The sequence below is a fragment of the Elaeis guineensis genome, chromosome 11, assembly GCF_000442705.2.
Source record: "Elaeis guineensis isolate ETL-2024a chromosome 11, EG11, whole genome shotgun sequence".
In the NCBI taxonomy this organism is placed as follows: Eukaryota; Viridiplantae; Streptophyta; class Magnoliopsida; order Arecales; family Arecaceae; genus Elaeis; species Elaeis guineensis.
In genome coordinates this window covers 20823874-20833290 of record NC_026003.2, presented here as the reverse complement: position 1 = coordinate 20833290, position 9417 = coordinate 20823874, and positions in this window count along the sequence as shown.

Genomic DNA, 9417 nt, shown 5'->3' with positions numbered 1-9417 from the left:
GTTAGTCGGCTCAGTTGCAAACTGAGCTGACCCACTAGAAAACTAAGTTGACTTAAAAAGAACTGAGTCAACCATTAGAAAAACTAAGTTGACTCAAAAAGAACTGAGTTGACTCAGTAAGCATGTCAGCAGCTGGTTTCACGGTTTCATAAAATTTCATATTTGATAGTAGGATTTGGATCTAGGACTTTACAGAAATTAAATTTCAGATCTAAATTCTACAAATCAAATATATATCACATATATAATTATTGATCCAAAACACATTGAAATACATATCATATATGCAAACTAGAAACAAAATCTGAACATGTATCAAATACAATTTTTTTTCACTATTCTTCTTCATGGATGTAACCACATACATCTTTACACGGCATAAGAGAACCCATCGATTAGACAAGAGAGGGATTAATTTTTATTTCCTTTTATGATCGAATGACTTGATGATAAATCCATTCTGAGTACTTGGCTACTTAGATAATAAACTAGATCTATGCATATATCACATGTATCAATAAGATGTAGTCTACTGCATGTTGAATTTTAATCTAAAATAATTTTAGATCTAACTAAACATGCAATATTCAGATCAAATCTAAATATTTTTAGATCTGATCATAACTTCAAATCACATTTGAATCAGATTTGATCTAATTTAGATCTATGATCTGAATAATCTGGCTCTGATATTAGTTAAAGGATCATGTGGCACACCGGATCAGTTCAGATCAGAGGCAGTGGAATTCAAAAATTTTTGATCCAATCTGGCATGCCAAATATAGATCTAAATGAGATCAATGAACTATTTATTTTAGTATATAAACATAAAACAATATGCAAATGATAGGGTGATCACATCAACTTGCGTGGGTAGAAGAACACCGCAGTCTGATGATCAGAGTATCCGAGGTTCTCTATTGAGCTGCGTACGTGTCCGACCTCTACAGATATCCATTCAGACTTGATCTAAGATGCTCTCTCTTTTTTCAATCCATTTACTTCTAGACGGATCAGCAAGATCCATAATCAGATTCAAATATGATCTCTGACAGGGCTCCGATCGAAGCTAGATCGTAGCCTTCTCATTTCTTACGCAGATTTAAGGACCTTCGACACTTCGAACCCACCAAATGGTATATCCAACACCCTTGGATGTGGAAGTACTTCAGATATCAAAGATAGAAGAGGGAGGTGGCATGGAAATGAGGAGAGGAGGCATGAAAAAAGTTCTATCAGCTGTAACCCCCTTTGGTCGATCAAAAAGAATTCTTTTTTATAAGAATCTAATTAGATCAGATACCTTAAAGTAGAAGGACTCTCCTAGATCTGCCCACTCTAATTTTTTTCTTATTTTGTCACACAAAATCAATAAGAAATTCAGATTGACATGGAGATAGGATAAGGTTGTTGTCGCCTCATCCCAATCTACCTCCGATTCGAATTCAAATAGTTTAAATTCAAAGTTGAATTTAAATCTAAATTTGAATTCAAAGAAGATCAAATCTCTTATCCTCATCCACTAGTGGATGAAGCTTATCTCTCTTCTTCTCCCTTATCTAAATTTGGGTGACTCACATGGATCAAATCCAAGTGGGCATGAGCCCGAACAATATTGGGTGGCACCAACATTGAATGCCCTATAAACCCAATCTAATTATGTCAAAATCGAACCCTGATGAACCAACATTCAGAACCCAATTTGAGCTTGCTTTAATTAGGTTAAATCCTATCTAATAGAAACTCAAATCAAGTAGGAGAAAATGGGTTTAACCATGTGCTAGCATGGCTTTTTTAAACCCAAAGTTAAGATTCAATTGATCCTAACCCAATTAGACTACACTTAGCCTAATTGTACAATCCAAGATCAAAATCCTTATTTGTGTGACCCCATAGGTCCAATTCTATCTAGAAGTGAGATATATTATGATCTCTATCAACAACATCATCAAAACTCTTTTTGATGGATCAAAACTCTTTTTAATTCAGCTAATTAGAATTATCGATCATCAAAATAATTTTAATTGATCCCATAATCTACCAGTGAGATCTAGTCGTATGTAGTGGCAATCTAGAAGAACTGAAAGATGAACCTCTAGGTGCATTATCATATGATTCGATTCTTCTATCATGAGTCTCAACAGAATCGAGGTCAAGGTAAACTCATCATACCTCATATCTGTCATATGATAGAATCACTTGATTTGAGTCCCATGTGAAATCCAATAGAAACTCTTTTCTATCTTTCACACTACCATGACCATAGGCTTTTGTATTCAATCTCATGATTTACATAGGACTACTCCTTCTTTATCGAGGTCGATAGATCGTATCTTAATACAATCCAATTTCTACAATGAACATACTGCAACCAATATATACCTTAAGGCTCCGTATAGCTAGAAGATCGAGTTATGATGTAGTTAAACTATAGCTAGCATCCTCAAGTGAACTAACGATGCACCTCCGGTCAGAGAACTAAACACATAATCACAGCTATGAATATGTCACTGATGAGAAGGTAGATATCTTTATGACTATTCGTAAATGGTCACGCTCAGTATTCTTATTCTTAACAAATATCTATACTTCTGCTCTGATATCTCCACATCGTAGATTCGAGAATCATCAATCCGAAGGAAGCGATCATACATCAATCTTCTGAATTGATCATCATTTCTGTAATGATCCTATGATTGAGAAAAATTTATGAGTTAACTAAAATTAGCACATGTCTCAAATTCTCAACTCATAAGAATATATTGAAAAAATCAGATCTAGGGTTTCAGGGTTAGATTTTGAAACTTTTTCAAGATCAGGCAGCGGAAGACTAAAATAAATCAAAATTTATCTTTTAAAATTAGAGAATCCCTAGATTTAAGATCTTATTATATGATTATTATATGGTATTAAATTAAAAATTAAAATATAAAGAGCAAGAACTACATGTTGATCATATCAACATATTTCTATACTACATCTAATGTATGTAAAATATAATAGATCAGATCTATTACCTTGCAAGTTAGACATTCTAACTTTACTGATCCAAGCTTGAGGATGATGTTGCGAGCCGCACACACGTCTGGCCTCTAGGAGTCATCCACACGAGCCCATGAATCACGATCAGAAGTTCTGGTCCAGAAAATCAGCACAGTATGCTAGTACTGTGCTGATCTTTCTTCGATGGTCGATCAGATGCCTCCTTCTTTTTGATTTAGACTCTTCCAAAGATGAGAAATAGGAGAAGGATTTTTAAATGTGAGACACTCTAAGAAAACTCACAGATAGAGGAAGAGAAGAGGTGAACTCAGCAATCCTAGAAGAAGACCCTCTTCTTCTTCTCTTTCCTCTCACCTAGACACTTAGTTTTGTGTCCATTATATCTCCATGCTCCAACACTCTTTCTTCTGATTTTTATACACCCCAAAGGTCTCTCAATGCTCTATAATTCACAAAAATTTTAAGAATAAATTCATCTTAAATAATGAGATATGAAGAATCCTTGTCTAGGTCAAATATCTATTCAAGGAAAATCCAAACAGGGCAAGACAAGTGGTGCCCAACTCTTGGGCACCCTCTCCTTCTTTTTCTGCCATGGACCACTAGCAAAGGGCATACAATATGTGCCATAAAAATCATAAAAATACCAAAAAAAATTTAAGTAAAATCAGTTCCATAAGGAAAGAGTTTTAGTTTTCTAAAATTCTATCTCATAGAATTTGAAATCCAAACTAATTCCTACTTTGACTTGGTCCACAACCACATTCCATATAAGAAAAAAGCAGTGAAAAGCTTTGGGCATGTGTGAAGACCTAGGAGAGAAGGTTTTGTTGTATAAAATAAGAGAGAGTGGGCATGGGGGGCTAAGGTGGCGCAAGGTGGAATCCTAGTCTTACTAGAATTCAATCTATGACTTGTTCAAATTTGGTTTCTCAAACCAAATCAAACTAAAACAAAATAAACCCAATTAAAATAGGTCTTAACTTAATTAGAATCTAATTTAATCAAATTAAATTAGATTTAAATAAAATTTAATTTTTTAATCAAATTAAAAATTAGGTTGACCCAAGTCCTAATTGGACTAGGACTAGTTTTTTCTTTCACTTGACTTATCCAATAAACTAATTGAACTTGATCCAATCAAGCCCAAACAAAATTTAATTAAATCATATTCAATTAGACTTAATCTCAGCCCATTGGCTTAATCAAATTAATCCAATTAGCAATCAAATTGCTAATCGATCCTCTTGTAACACTTGTACTAGGTTAAATGTCAATCGTATTGATCGTTTAACCCTAGAACGATTCTTAATCATTGATCAACCATTCGATCGGATTGTGAACTCTAATATGTGTGACCTCATAGGTCCAAACCTAAATTTATAGTATAAGAATAAATTTTTATACCAATCGAAGTGACCATCTAGCAATGGTACCTGACGATCGGATAGGTCGAATGTGTAGAACAACATCCTTAGAATCCATGTGGATATAGTTTCCATATAATTCATCTCCTTGACCAAAATGCTCATAGGATACCTCAGAGTTCAACTGTCAACTCTGATTAGGTTGTCCACATTGTATTTCAAAATATCAAATCCATCTGATGGATTATCTTGGCTAAAATTTTGCTAAATTGAAATATAGCGACTCATTCTTCTCCAACTCTTGGAGTGGACAATCCCATCTTAATCACACTCTAACTTCGCAAGTACTTGACTGTGCCCAGAAACCTTCCATCACTGAATTAGAAATTCAGTTAGTCTAGTACCAAAGCACAGTGAGTTGCTTGCAAGTCACTGAGGTGATCTCAGGTCTAAGGAACACTTATACCTATATCCCATCAAAGACATTCTTGACAGCAAAATGCTCTGGAGTTGGTCACGTTCAATGACGATATACCCTTACATCTCACCTGTATGCCATACCAGTGTCTTCACACTTCTTGGTTAGGAGGAAAACCAACCCATATGTCCTACAGTGATCTATGCTCGATAGAAGCTGTCGTCCTTATTAACAGTCTATCATTTGGTCGTGAACAGTTTTAAGGACTAATCGATAAATTCTCTCTTTATCGAACCTAAATAGTTCTAAGAATTTCATCACAACAATGGAGTTCATTAGAAGATGAAAACTTGTGATGAAAATGCCAAAAATATATTTTATTTATTAATAAATCAATTACAATACAAGGTTGCTCAACCATCAACAGGTTGACGATTGGCCTTTGGAACATATTTTTCAATAGCTCTCACTTGTCTTAAAGCCACTCGACACAGTATCTAATATCCATCTTCGACTTATGGTTGTCAAACTTCTTTATCGTCAAGGCTTTAGTGAAGGGATCGGTCAGGTTCTCCTTTCCGTCGATCTTCTGAAGGTCGACATCATCTCATTCCACGATCTCCCAGATCAGATGGAAGCGGTGCAAAATATGCTTCGTCCGCTGGTGTGCTTTGGATTTTTTTGCCTGAGCAATGGCACCAGTGCTGTTGCAGTAGAGCAGGACCAGACCATCGAGGGAGGGTGCTACTCAAAGCTCGATGATGAATTTCCTCAGCCACACAGCTTCCTTCGCAGCATCCGATGCTGCGATGTACTCCACCTCACAAACAGAGTCTGCCATAGTATGCTACTTGAAACTCTTCCAGCAGATGGCTCCACCATTTAGAGTAAAGATATAATCCGACATGCTTCCACTGTCATCATGGTCAGATTGAAAGCTGAAGTCTGTGAATCCCATAAGTTTCAGATCTGACTTACCATAAACCAACCATTGATCCTTAGTATTTCTCAAAATAGAATCAGAAGTGATGTGGATCATTCAGGAATCAAAGTTGATTTGCTTTATAAAAAGAAGATATCGTAGGTTTTCATAACCCTGCTGCGCAAAAATGGGATATGCATTTGAAATAGATGGAATAGGTTCAGTAGTGGATCACGAAATCTTGGCGATCTTCTCTATCTAATGAATGAGGAGTCCGTTTGGGCCGACAGATTCAGATGGCAGAGCCAGGTCAATCGATAGACCAGTTTCGAATATGGGAGATCTTCCAATTGAGAAGATCCATCGACCATAAATTGAAACAAATAGTTCTCGTGGTCCACCAGAATAGATGGAGTTTTACGAAAAAACCTGTCTTTACCGATGCACCCCTTTCTTGATTTAGGAGTTCGACACCCGGTTAAATATGTCTATCGGGTAATCATTCAAATTAAGAACAAAAGCTCATTTGTATCGATTAAACAAATTGTCGGAATCCCAAAAATGACACATTCTCGAAGAGTCGTATATTCTTCTTGCTGGCGAGTTTCCTTATCTTGATCTTTCCCAGTGGAGAGGTTGATGTGACACCTTGGTCTCATTACTCGAAGGTTCGAATCCTTCCATCCCAGATCATTTCCCTATATTATAAAATTTCTGGTAGAATCGGGAAGCATTAAGCACAAATACGATACACACACATTTTTTTATGGCTTTAACCACTTTCCAATAGTTTTCTCCAGGATCAGATTAGTATCTACTCGCTACTCCTAGTGAGTATGCCATATCTAACCTTGTACATATCATGGCGTATATGATAGATCTCACGACCGAAGTATATGGGACTCTACTCATACGCTCTCTCTCTTCAGGAGTTGTCGGACAATCCTTCTTAGAGAGAGAAATTTCATGGCCTATCGATAGATAGCCCTTCTTAAAATTCTCCATGCTGAACCTCTTCAGCATAGTATCTATGTACGTGGATTGAGATAATCCAAGCATCCTTTTAGATCTATCCCTATAGATCTTCATTCCTAGGATGTAGGATGCTTCACCCAAGTCCTTCATAGAGAACTGCGATGACAACCAAATTTTTATTCTCCATAGTGCGGGATGTCATTTTCGATTAAGAGAATGTCATCTACATACAAGACAAGAAATACCACAACTGGACCATTTGTCTAATTATAGATGCAGGGCTCTTCTCCGTTCTTAACGAAGCCATATGTTTTGATCACCTTATCAAAATGCATGTTCCAACTCTGAGAAGCTTGCTTCAATCATAAATGGATCTCTAAAGTTTGCACACCTTGGACTCATTTGTGGATGTAAATCCCTCAGGTTGTATCATATACACCTCTTTAGTCAGCTCTCCATTCAGAAAAGCTATCTTTACATCCATCAATTAGATCTCATAATCCAGATGGATAGCTATTGCAAGCATTATCCAAATGGATTTGAGCATTACCATAGGAGAGAACATCTCGTTATAGTCAATACCATAATGTTGACGATATCCCTTGGCAATCAGATGGGCTTTATAGGTCTCCACCTTTCCGTCTACGCTGCTCTTCCTTTTGAAGATCTATTTACACCCAATGGGTTTAACCCCTTCAAGTGGGTCAACCAATGTCCATACATCATTGACCTTCATGGACTCTATTTCGAATTTCATGGCTTCAAGCCATTTCTCAGAATTAGGTCTCTACATTGCATCCATATAGGTGATCGAATCCTTATCATTCTCATCGAGTTCGATGGGATCACCGTCTTGGATCTAGAAACCGTAGTATCTATCCGACTGACGTGGTACTCTATCGGATCGCCTTAATGGTATAGGTACATTGGGTTTCGAATCTGATCTAATCAAATCTGACTCAGGTTCAGCTATTGGTGTCGGTCCTTCTACCTATTGAACTTCATCAAGTTCAACCTTAGAGGCAACGGTTCCTTTACCAAAGAACTCCTTTTCTAAAAAGGTTGCCTTAAGGCTGACGAATACCTTTTGTTCATCAGCATGGTAGAAAAAATATCCTTTGGTCTCTTTGGGGTACCCTATGAATGTGTATTTATCAGACCTAGATCCAAGTTTATTTGTAACTAACCGTTTGACATAGGCCGGGCATCTCCAGACCTTAAGGTGTGAAAGTGCTGGCTTACGCCCTGTCCATATCTCATATAGAGTTTTAATTACAGACTTAATTGGAATCCTATTTAACAGATAACAGATCGATTCGAGTGCATATCTCCAGAAGGATATCGACAAGCTGGCAAAACCCATCATGGATCAGACCATGTCTAACAGAGTCCGATTTCTTCTTTCAAACAACCATTATGCTATGGTGTTTTTGAAGGAGTCTATTGGGAGAGAATCTTATTTTCTCCTAGATATGTGAGAAACTCACCAGAAAGGTATTTTCTTCCTCGATCCAACCAAAGAGTTTTAATACTCTTTCTAGTTTCTTTTCTACTTCACTTCGGAATCATTTGAACATTTCAAATGAATCCGACTTATGTTTTATCAGATAGACATATCCATATCTGGATAGATCATCCATGAAAGTGATGAAATAAAAATATCCACCTCTAGCACGTGCTCATGGGCCCACATACATCAGTATGTACTAGGTCCAAGAGCTCAGTAGCTCTCTCACTTTTTTTAGTAAAAGGTGACTTGGTCATTTTACCAAGAAGACAGGACTCACAGGTTGAAAGTGATTCATAATCACTGACTTCGCGGATTTCCTCTTGAGTCAACTTATTTATCCTGTTCTTATTTATATGACCTAGTCTACAGTACCATAAGTAGATATCTGATACACTATCTAATCTAGGGTGCTTGCCAGTAGAATAGACTATGTTAACAGGTTGTGATAACATATACACACCATTGTTCAAATGTCCACAAAAAATAGTAACACCATTCATAATGATATTACAAATTTATTTCTTTATTAAAATTTCATAATCATTTTTAGTCAGAAGGCCTACAGAAATAACATTTAAAAAGAAATTAGGATAGAAATGACAATCATTAAGAACAACGGTATGGGACTCAAATACAAGTTTCAAGATTCCTAATTCTAGAACTGAAATCGATCTTCTATCTCCAATATTCAGGAACCTCTCGCCCTGCTCGAATCTCCTACTGACCTGCAATCCCTGCAACGAATTGCAAATATGGTAAGGGCTACCGGTATCCAATATCCAGTCAGTTATATCACAAATAGAGAAATTGTAAGGAGTTATCATATAAATACCTTGTCCAGCAACAGCTTACTTCTTTCTCTGCCTGTTCGGATCCAGAGAGGCAATATACAGAGGACAATTCCTCTTCCAGTGCCCCCGCTTCTTGCAAAAGAAGCATTCAGCTTGACTCTTATCGGGCTTGATCTTTCTGGTCTGGCCCTACACTGATATCCCAGTCTGAACTTTCACCTTCTTCACTTTCTTCTTCTTGTTCTTCTTTCCTTTTTCAAAGGGTCGAGAATCAAAAGACGAACCTCCCACTAAGTTCACCAACTCTTTGTGGAGTTGGTGATCCTTCTCAAAGTTCTGAAGCAACCCCAGTAACCCGTGGTAGTTTACTTCAGACTTTGTCATTCTATAATGAGTGAAGAATGGGAGATAAGACTGGGTAGCAAGTTTAG